The sequence below is a fragment of the Tiliqua scincoides genome, chromosome 2, assembly GCF_035046505.1.
Source record: "Tiliqua scincoides isolate rTilSci1 chromosome 2, rTilSci1.hap2, whole genome shotgun sequence".
Classification (NCBI taxonomy): domain Eukaryota; kingdom Metazoa; phylum Chordata; class Lepidosauria; order Squamata; family Scincidae; genus Tiliqua; species Tiliqua scincoides.
Window position 1 is genome coordinate 258914797 of NC_089822.1, and position 11215 is coordinate 258926011.

The 11215-nt window shown below is 50.6% G+C and overlaps 1 pseudogene; it reads right to left on the reverse strand.

Moving 5' to 3' along the window:
* Positions 1–990: 990 nt before the first annotated feature.
* LOC136639106 (tripartite motif-containing protein 10-like) lies at positions 991–8612 on the reverse strand (annotated as a pseudogene).
* Between the last annotated feature and the right edge of the window lie 2603 nt (positions 8613–11215).

Below are 11215 nucleotides of genomic sequence, written 5' to 3' on the forward strand. Positions count from 1 at the left end.
GTACCTTCAGAGCCCAGGTCAACCAGCCAGGTAGACCTGGGCTCCTTATTGAGCTTCTAGCCTCTGCGGCTATTTGCTGAGCAGCTAGACCTGGGCTTCTGCCTGGACGTGGAGTCCTGGTCTACCTGGTTGGTAGATTGAGCTTATATTGAGCTCTGTGGCTATTTGCTGGGTGGTTAGACCTGGGCTCCCATTCAAGCCAATCTCCTTGGCAACCGTCCGGTGGGCGTTCCCCTGGCACTCAATTTTGCTCTCTGTCTGGGTGTGTGCCCTTCCCTGATGACAGAACAGTTTAGGGGGGACATGCACCAATGCCCCCCCCCCAGATCCGCTCCTGCTTAGAACCTTTTCCACACTGAAGTTCTTGGTTCTCTTTAGCTCAAATGCTTTCCATGCTTTCTCCCACCAGAAAAAGGGTCTCCCAAGCAGCAGCCATTAATTTTAATAATGTATCTGAAAGGCAAAAACCCCACCATGTGCTCCATGTGCTCTGGACAAGGGCAGGGTGACCGGATGTCATAACTTCCAAGGAGCCCCTCCCGTGACCCTTTTTTATTCACTCTACACACATGCACTCTCAGTCTCTCACTCTCCCCCCATCCCTGCCAGAAGCCCCAAGCCCTCTTCCCTCCTGCGCATGAAAGAAACATTGCAAAAAGGGCTTCAACTCCCCCCAGCTGACGCCAGACCAGAGCTCAGCAGGAGCAGCTCCAGGACCCTGCATTGGGCATGTTTGCCACCACACAGCTCCCAGGAAAAGAAGGAGCGCACCAGAGAGCACGTGGATCTCAGCAGGCACCTTCATGTCCTGCGACTATCAGGGGATCACTATGATTGGCCCTAAACCGGGTTATTAGGAGCCTGAGCACATTGGAGGAGGCTGCCTGTGAGAGGGGCTGAGCTCTCAAGGGAAAAGAAGCCTTAAATGGAGGACATTTTGGAGGACAAGAAGCTGAGAAAGAGGACATGTCCGGATGAATGCGCAGTCTGTCAGGGAGAGAGGCTCAGGTGGGCTTCAGCAGACACCTGCAAGATGGGGAGGAGGGTCTCTCCGCAGAATGAGGCTCCTGAGTAAGTGTAGAGGTGGACACCTGTGTCAGCCTCCGAAAAGGCCACCTGTCCCCCCAGCACAGTTCAGAGTCACTCGGATCCTCTTGGGTTCCTGGCTCAGGGACAGAGGAGTGTAATCAGGGGCACTAAAAACTCTGTACTGACCTCCCCACTTCCCCACAGCCCAGACCCCTTCCTGAGGATTAAGAAGAAACCAGCCCTTTCTCCTCACAGACTGTCTGGCAACCCCCACAGCCCACCTTCCCTCCCCTCCCACAGTGACCTCCCAGAAGTGTCTGCCTGCAGTGAATCCCTCACAGCCCAGCACAAAATCCCAACAGTCAAATCTCTCCGGACTGTCAGGCAGATCTTGGTGTTGGTGTCCCCATCGCACACTCTTGCCATCCTCAGACAGGATGAGTTTGGGATGAGCCGTGTCTGGATCCAGAGTCACCTTTGCTTCGGAGGCTGGAGCAGGAGGAGGAGAGAGAAGAATCAGGACACTCATCTGGAGCCACAGAGAGATTAGCAGGCCACAGTTGTTTGCCCTGCCCCCCACGATGGCACAGGCAGAGGCGGGAGACTACGGGCACCTGGCTTTGTGGCTTGGCTGGCAGCGAGGGGTGTGTGGACCCTCACGGCATCCTACAGCCAGTGGGGCTGTAGTGGGGCTGTAGCCTCCTCCCAGCCAGCATGCCCTGTCTGAGTGTGGCAGGTGCGCATGGTTGCCTGGGAGTGAGCCCCACTGACTTGCTTCTGAGTGGAGATGCTTAGCTTTGGGTCCAACCAGTAGTCCTGTCTGCGCTTGCTTGGGAGTAAGCCCCATTGACTATGGTGGGGCTGGCTTCTGAGTGGACATGCATAGCATAGGGCTCTCAGGTGCTCTCTGCTGGGCGCAGGTGCTGGGGCTTAAAGAATGGTGAGCTGCCTCATTTTCAGGCTTGCATTCCCTTTGGGTCCCCCCCTTGCCTCTTTCTTTACCAGGGGCCTCTGTCTCCCTGGTTGAGGGGTGGCAGTCCTCTGCTCAGTCCCTGATGGTCACTGGGTGACATTCAGGCAAACATAGTGGTTCTACTAGTAATGTTGCAAAAAATATCCTATTTTTAAACCTTGGTGAGCTGGACCAGCCTGGATTGGCCAAGCGGAAGTAGACAGACCAAGTGGTCTGACTCAGTATGTGGCAGCTCCTAGTTTCGCTCTCTGCTGGGTGGCGTCTGAGCTGGTGGGCAGCCTCTGGTGTGTTTGTCTGGGTTTTTGACAACTATAGGGGGTGGTTGCCCCCCTCTCCTGTTTGTGTTTGACTAGGCCTAAGAAAGCTCAAGGTTGGGAGGAAGGCTCCCAAGCCCCCTGCCCCTTGCATACTGGAGCTCACTTTTTCCTCTGAGGCTGGTAATGACACGGGGGAGGTGATGGTTCTTATGGCCCAAGCTGAGATGATTATGAAGAGGAGGCTGCCTGCAGGGCTGGAAAAGGGAAGGTGTGGGGCGTCCAATGAAGGTCCACAAAGAGGCCGAACAAGCCCCGACTAGACTGAGGCTCAAGAGCGCCAGATGGCCAATGAAGGCCCAGGAGAGCAAACGTTTTAAACCTACTTCCTGATGTAGGACTGATGTTTCCCAGATCCCCCCTGCTTCCTTTTTTAAAGATTGGTGTGACATTAGCTGTCCTCCAGTCCTCTGGCACAGCGGCCCTTTTAACAAACAAGTTGCATATTTTTCTCAGAAGGTCTGCAAATTCTTTAGTTCTTCTTGAGTTGATGCCTTCTGCATCTGGTGACTTACTGATATTTAGTTTGTCAAATATCTGAAATGTCTTCTCTTTTAACCTCTGTCTGACTTACAGGGCAATCCTATGCTTCCCTATCACCAAAAACGGCCACCTCTGAATCCAGTGGTCTCTGGGGGTAAGGAAACAACTTTCCCTTACTGCATATTGAGCAATGGCAGCCCCAATGGGTCTCCCTGGATCTGCGCCTGCTATTGAGGGCACCTGTCGGGCAGCAGTATCTGCCCAAGGTCTTCTGCCATGAAGACAGATGCAAATACAGAGGTCCTCCTGAGCTGGAAGGTGGCTATGCTGATATTAGACCCACAACATACTCTGGATGGGGTAGCACTCCCTCTGAAGGAGCAGGTTCACAGCCTGGGAGTCCTCCCGGACTCACAGCTGTCCCTGGATGCTCAGGTGGCAGCTGTGGCCAGGGGGGCTTTTGCCCAGCTTCAGCAGGTGCGCCACCTGCAGCCATACCTGTGCCAGTCGGACCTGGCCTTGGTGTTCCATGCCCTAGTGACATCTTGGTTAGACTGCTGTAATGCCCTCGACATGGGGCTACCCCTGAAAACGGTTCAGAAGTTGCAGTTGGTGAAGAATGCAGCGGCTTGGTTGGTGACTGGGGCTCGGCATGTGGAATCTGCTATGCCATTGTTCCAGGGGCTTCACTGGCTGCCCAATCCTTTGCAACCTAAACAAGGTGTTGTTTAAAGCTCTGTAAGGCATAGGACCAGGCTGCCTCAGGGATCGCCCGCCTTCCCCCACACATTCCTGCACATCCCCTGTGGTCATCAGAGAGGGCTCTTCTCAGGATACCGCTGCCATCTGAAGCCAGAGGGATGGAGGCAAGCTGCAGAGCCTTCTCAGATGTGGCACCACAGCTCTGGAACCAGCTGCCAGAAGATCTGAGAGCAGCTTCTTCAGTACATGGTTTCGGGCAGGGTTTGACAACCTCTCTGTTTCGCCTGCTTTTGGGGAGGGAGATGCTCCTTAGGGACCCCTTAATTTTTTTAACCTTTTAAAGCTTTTATGCTGCTTTATATTATTTATTTCCTATCTGCTCATTTATTCTTGTTGTTTAAATTGTTTAATGGTTTTTGATCTTAATAATTTATTTTGACAGTCTTTTGTATTTACACTTCACTGTAAACCAGTTTGGATGTTTAGAAGAGCGGTACAAAAATCTTTTAAACAAATATATAAATAAATAACTCATTCATTTAATTTCTCTGCCACCCCATGTCCCCTTTTATCTCCCCTTTCCCTGCTTCACCACCCAGCAGGCCAACCACTTTTCTGGCAGATTTCCTGCTTCTATCAGATTTGGAAAGGTGTTTATTATTCTCCTTAACGCTGTTGGCCATTCGCTCCTCAAAGTATTTCTTGGCCTCTCATATCAACATCTTACATTTCTTTTGCAAGAGTTTGCAATCCTTTTCATTCTCCTCATTAGGGCACGACTTCCATTTCCAGACGGAAGCTTCCCAGCCTCTCTACCTTAGCCATGCTGGCATCCTCCTGCATTTAGTCGAGCCCTTCTTTTCCAGTATACGTTTCATCTGGGCCTCTATTACTACCGTTTTAAACAGACTGTATTCACACTGGAGATACTGGTCTCCTTTTACCTTCCCTTTCATTTTCTTTCTAACTAGTCTCCTCAATTAAGGGAAGTCCACCCTTTGGAATTCAAGGGCTTTTGTGCTGGATTTGCTTGGCAGTCTTCCCCCGCCATGCATGGTAGAGTGGCTTATCCTAGGCTACCTTGGGTGTGTGACTGGGAGAAATTGGTCCAATTGGCTTGAAGCCATCCCTGCCTCAAGGAATGACTGACTTCATGCTACGGGTCAGAGCTTATGGATCAAAGCCTTGCAAGTTGGATGATCAGGAGGAGAGAGAGCAAGAGGAAGCCAATTAGGGACACAGTCCCACAGGTGAGGGGGACAAAGTCAAGGTCTGAGACAAGGAGCCTCTGAGTCACCTGCTTCCAGGACAATACGCTGCCCCCAGTGTCCTGCAAGTGACATTACACCCATTTCCCAATAGGGGTTTTACACTCACTGATGATTGTTGAGTCCATTTTCTAGGATCCCCCCCCCCCCCGTTCCTTTCAGCCCTCACACCATGGCAAGTCCTGTCCAAACCTGCCCAATATATGCATTGTTGCACATCATTCTTGATTACCTGGGAATTGCTCCATGACACCCACCAGCAGCTGTTTTACATCACAGAATTCCCCAATTCTACAGGTCAGCTCAGGAGGAAAAGCCACAGGATTCCCAGATGCTTCCTTCTTCTCATACCTAATGTGGAGGAGGAAAATATCTGATTTCATAATCCATCCAATGGGAATTCCTGACTGGAGTAAAAGGACAGCATGGAGGAGAAGAGCAGGAAGCCTGGAGGCAGGACAAGAGCAGATGGGCGTGTTCAGGAGAGGAGGCTTCTCTAGCTATGGCAAGGCAAATGGATATAAAATATGGCCGGTACCAGTGTAGATGAGCAAAGGGGACAGATGTCTGGCATGTTCAAGTGGAACGTTGTAAAGAGAGGTCCTGAGTGGAACACTGGAGGGTGGAGATTCCTGCATTCTCTCCCCAAGAACCATGAAAGAGCCACGTCCTTCACAGACCATTCCCAGCATCAGGTGACAAGGAGGGAAATGAGTGGGATCCACGTACCTCTGCAAGGTCCTTCTAATATCCTGTGGGGGGAAAGAGAAGAAAAATAGGTCAGAGCCTGCCCAGGCAAGTCAGTTTTTTCACACCCTGCACAGAGACCTGCTCTCTAGCCCTCCATCTAGAGTGCATCCATCTTGCACTGATGGATATCAGTGAGGCAATCCGAGGGCAACCCCAGAGGCACTCTGAGGGCCTGGGAAGCTGCAGATGCCCTTCTAAGTGCCAGAAATAGTCACGTCAGGGAAAGCTGCAGGTGGCTTATTTGGCTCTCAGAACACCTTCAGGGGGAGGCAGTGTGTGCGGGGTATGGCACCTCCAGCTGGGGGGTGGCACCCCTGAATGTATAACCCCAGTTGCCACAGTGGCTATGAACACCACTGAGGAAAGGGCTCTGCTGGAGCTTTCCTTGGTGTTGTTGAAACCAAGTCGCTCTGGTCCATGCTTCCTAGTCACTCTTATCTTCCTCAGAGGGAAACTGAGGCATTATGCATTCCAGATGCCCTATGACTCTCTCTGCACAGACACCAGATAATGTGCACTGGAACACCACAGAAGCCCATTAGTGGGGTGTTAGGGTAGCAGGACAGAACTGAGCAGAATGGGGAGAGATCAGTTGTCAGGAAGGAGACATGAGAACAGATTCCAGGATCTTTGGGACCTCCAGGCCTCAGTGAAATAAAATGAACCTTATTTCTCTGGTGTTTTCCTGTTCATAAGAGAGGTCTTTGTTAGCACCACACACTGAGTCCCTTCATTCTTGTGTAGGCCAAGGAAGCACAGAGCAGTTGCTTTCCTTCCCCTGGTGAGGAACCTGGGCTATTTCTACCCTCCTCTCACCTGCAGGAGTTCACTTGCTGGCTGCTGGCATTTCTCCTCCAACTGCTGGATGAGATCTTCAAGAGAGGACAGTTCCTCCTTGAGTCTGGCCATGTGCTCCTCTCTTCTGGTTGCAATTTCTTTCTCCAGCTCTTCCAACTGCGAGAGGAGAGACATCTTTTGATCTTCCAGAAACTGGTGCATTTGGTTGAAAGCAGCCACTGTGCTTGTCTTCTTATCTTCTATTTGGCCCTAAAACAGGCAGATGTAAAGCGGAGAAAAGGAGAGAAATGTCAGGAATGTTGTCAGCCTTTGCAGGGAGGTGGTGGGAAATCTCTAGTCAGAAACATGGCATGAAGAGATTCTCAAGGAGCTGGAGGGAAGTGGATCTGACATGACTAGGGAGTTCTGTTGTCTCTTCTATGACAGTGGACAGTGAACAAATATCAGGAATGTTGTCAGTCCATCACCGCCACATAATAGGTGAGTGAGTTGGTTCACCTATGGCTCAAACCCATCTATACAGTGCACCATTATAGTAGTGGTCAGGAGGCTGCACACTGCTGATAGACCCCACAGATTAGCCATTGACATGCTAGGAATGGATCGAAACCGGAATCAGGGTGGGGTGGGGGCAAATCAAGTGCAGATCTCAACTGCACTGACATATATACCAAATCCAGAACCCCTGCGCCAGCCCAGACATGCCCACAGAAGGCTCTTCAAGATTCCTTTGAGAAGTCCCATTGGGGATCAGGTGGTGGCCAAGGAGGTAAGTAAAATCTTCCTTAATTTACCTTTCCTGGCCAGCTGGGTCCCCACGCGGGCACTGTGTCAGTGAGGAGAAAAGGAGAGAAATGTCAGGAATATCGTCAGCCTTTGCAGGGAGGTGGTGGGAAATCTCTAGTCAGAAACAAGGCAGGAAGAGATTCTCGAGGAGCTGGAGGGAAGTGGACCTGCCATGACTGGGCGGTTCTGCTGTCTCTTCTGTCTTTTCTATGACAGCGGACAGTGAACAAATGTCAGGAATATTGTCAGCCTTTGGAAGTAGGTGGTGGGAGATCTCTGGTCAGAAGCATGTCAGGAAGCTGGAGGAGCTGGAGGGAGGCGGATCTGCCAGGGTCTCCTCCATCACTGTACCGTCACCACCACCAGGTAACATGCGAGTGAATTGGTCCTCCTATGGCCCAGTCCTACCCATGCAGTGCAGCATTGCAGCAGGGCCCAGAAGGCTGCACTCACCACAGATCGTCCACTAACGGAGTTCTGCTGGTGCTAGGGATGCGTCGAAGCAGAGATCAGGGGAAAATCGGACATATATACCAAATCCAGAACCCCTGTTCCAGCCCCAGAAGGCTCTTCAAGACTCCTTTGAGGAGTGCTGTTGGGGATCAGGTGGTGGCCAAGGAAGTAAGTAAAATTGTCCCTTATTTATCTTTCCCAGCCAGCTTGGTCTCCACCCGGACACTGTGCAAGCAGCCTGGCACCATTCAGGCCAGCCCAAAATAGGGTTGGGCTGCTAATATTTGGCTCAGGACTCATTAGAGGGCCAGCCCTGCAAGGAAGGCACTTCTGACTTCTTGCAGGGATCAAAAAACTGTGAGCAGCACAAAACAGACAAGACTTCACCTTGAGAACGGCCTTTCACAAACATTTCTGGAGACATGAGGCTCTTTTGACTCTTCCGTGTTTCATGCTGCAAGTTTACAGAGATGGCTTCTAGTGGCTCTCACTTCCAGTGCAACAGGGACACTTACGAGCAGGTCTCGGCTTGCCTCTTCTGTTCCTGCTTGACTTGCCAGAATTCTCTCTCTCTCCTTCCTCAGGACTTCCAGGCGGCTGCACAACTGGTCCTGAAGCAAAGAGAAAAGAAAAGTTTCTGGTTGGTCGATCTTTTATCTTTTGGGGGTGGGGTTACTACATGATGTTGCTCCATAGGCATGAGAAAGCAGTTGCTGTCTCTCCTGGCCTCCCATCTCAGTGCGTTCCACAGGTCTCTGGGCTTCATGTCCTACAAGGGAATTTTCCTGGTGTCTCAAACATAAATGCTCTTTTCCCAGGTAAAATGACAGACATTTAATTTTTTCTACTACATTTGCCAGTTGCCAGTTTGGCCGAAAATTCCCTTTCTTGATTCTAGCTTTGCAGAGGGGGACACTCCAAGTCCCCCAGATCTTCCCACACCTCACAGTAGGTGGTGATGCAGCCCCTGCAGAAGTTGTGACCGCAGTCCAGGGTCACCAGGTCTGTCAGGTACTCCATGCAGATGGGACACTTGAGTTCCTCCTCTACCTCCATGGTTGGTGAGGCTGAGGCCATGGCTATTGAAGACTCCAGGGATGGATTCAGGCAGCTTCTGAGACCTGTACAGGGACAGCAGGTGGGTGTGGGTGAGCAACAGAAGCAATACAATATGGGGAATTTCACAGGCTGCACATTGCAGAAGATCTGTGAATTTTCCACTGTGCTGCCCAGTTTGTGGGACTAATAACTAGAGGTGTTTGTTTTTGTTGATAACAACATAAATGCACAAAACACCACATTGTGGTCTTTAAGAGATTCAAATAAAAAGAGAAAGCACCTTATTTTAGTGTTTAAGATATTTTCCAAAAATAAAAACAGATTAGTTTTCCAGTTAGAAATCACTCCATGGCCGTGTCTGCTGACACTATATCACTTACTGAGTACACTTTTAAAGCATTTAAAAATAATAAATTGAGAACTCTGCATGAGAATGTGGAATAAAACCATATAATCGCTTTCTGGGACAAAACAAACAAAGGAAGTCCTTTGTTGATGCCATCCTGTTCAATAAAGACAGAAGTCTTGCTTGTCTAACAAACTGCCTAAGAAGCACAGAAAGGACACCATAGAACTGAATCCCGCCTGCTGGGAGAAAAGCAGAAAAGGAGGCTGGTGCCTTGGGACTCTTGGTCTGACCCTGCGGGATCATCCTCCCCACTTTGATCCTCAGAATAGCCCCAAGAGGACTAAACTGAAGGGTCAGCCAGGGAGCTTCAGGTGCGACTGGGGATGGGAACCTCGACTCCAGCACTCGATCCTCTGTACCAGTTTCTTAACCAGTGGCACACATACCAGTGGTGGTGCTTGAGGTGGTGACAAGTGGAATGCACGGAATCCCCGGACACCCACCACTCGGCAGTGAGACCAGCAACGTAATGTCTCAAGCAGTGGTAGGAGGTTTGGGTCAGTGGGCAGAGCTCCAGAGCGCACTTTTCACAAACTTGAGAAAGCCTCCCGCCCACGCTAAGCCTCTTACTGGTGATTGTCAGGTCATGTCTGCCCTCCCAACTCAGAAGAAACTGGTTATGATATTAATTCCAGTGGTCCTTCCCAAAGGTGGACCATGCAAAGTGGTGCAGTGGGGGGCAAACATTGAGAAATGCTACTCTGTTCCAGTGTTCTTCAACCTGTGGGTAGCAATCCCAATGGGGTCGTGAAGCTTCATATGGGGTTGTGGCAACCTTTCAAAACCTGACTCTTACAATGGTTAGAGGAACCTGCGGGAGGGCCTGGAACGGCGCCAGCATGCTCACAAATTACCAGACCCGGAAAAGGGTGGGATGAGATGCTACAGTCAGTGGCTTCATTTCGGGCCAGGGGACTACTGGGAGGGGATGGCCAGAGCGGGTGGCTTCCTCACTGAAGGATAAGCTTCCACTGTCCCAGGGGGAGAAAGAGGGAAGGAGCTTGTTAAAGCTGGGCAGGCACCTGCAATCCTGGCCACGGCTACCTTCTGTGGTCCCTGACATCAGGCAGTGCAGCCAAGCAGCTGGCAAGAGAATGGTCTGGAAGTGACGCGAAGCTGGAAGGTGAGGACTGGCTGCTGAGAGGTGGGTTGCCAGCCTCATATTCATTCATTCATTCATTGGGGGACATGACATGAAAAAGATTGAAGACCACTGGCCCTTGTTACATACACCTTCTTTCCCGAACACGTGTGCAGTTCAAATGGACTTCATCTTGGTTTCAGAACTGGGCAGAACCCCTCCCCTGCTCTGTGAAAGGACTGGAGGATAGCAAATATCGCATCGATTTTTAGGGGAAGGAAAGGATTTTTAGGGGGATGTGGGAAATTACAGGCTGGTCATCAAAACATCTGATCCAGGCAAGATGGTAGAATGCCTCATCAAAGATATAATCTCAAAACACAAAGACAAATAAGCCTTGCTGAGGGAGAATCAGCAAGGGTAAGTCTTGACTCATGAAAGCTCCACAGTCAGGGAATTAGAAGGCAGGTCCTATCCTGGATTAGGAACTGCTTGAAGACCAGGAAGCAGAGAGTGGGTGTCAATGGGGAGAGGTGAAAAGTGGAGTGCCCCAAGGATCTGTTGGGGACTGGTGCTTTTCAACCTATTCATAAATGGCCTGGAGACAGGGCTCAGCAGCGAGGTGACCAAGTCTGCAGATGACACCAAACATTTCTGAGTGGTGAAGACCAGAAGAGATTGTGAAGAGCTCCAGAATGATCTCTCCAAACTGGGAGACTGGGCAAACTGGGAAAATAGCAGATGCATTTCAATGTCAGGAAGTGTAAAGTCATGCAAATTGGGGCAAAAAATCCAAACTTTACATATAGACTAATGGGTTCTGAGCTGTCTGTTACAGATCAGGAGAGAGATCTTGGTTTTAGAGGCAAGCTGCCTCTGATTGCCAGTTGCACGGGAGGGGGAACAGACGTGCATTGGAAGTGGTAAAGCCACCTGGAATAAATTTCTTTTGTACTGTCCAGTTTGTGTTGTCATGACCCTGGCCCCCTGGAGGCCCAGGCCCCAGGGATTTTGTCCCTCTGCCCCCCTTCTCCTCAGGCCTGCCACTGCCCCAAGAGAAGAGCCAGGGAAGAGGCTCGTTAAGGGAAGCGGCTTGCACCTGCAATCTCA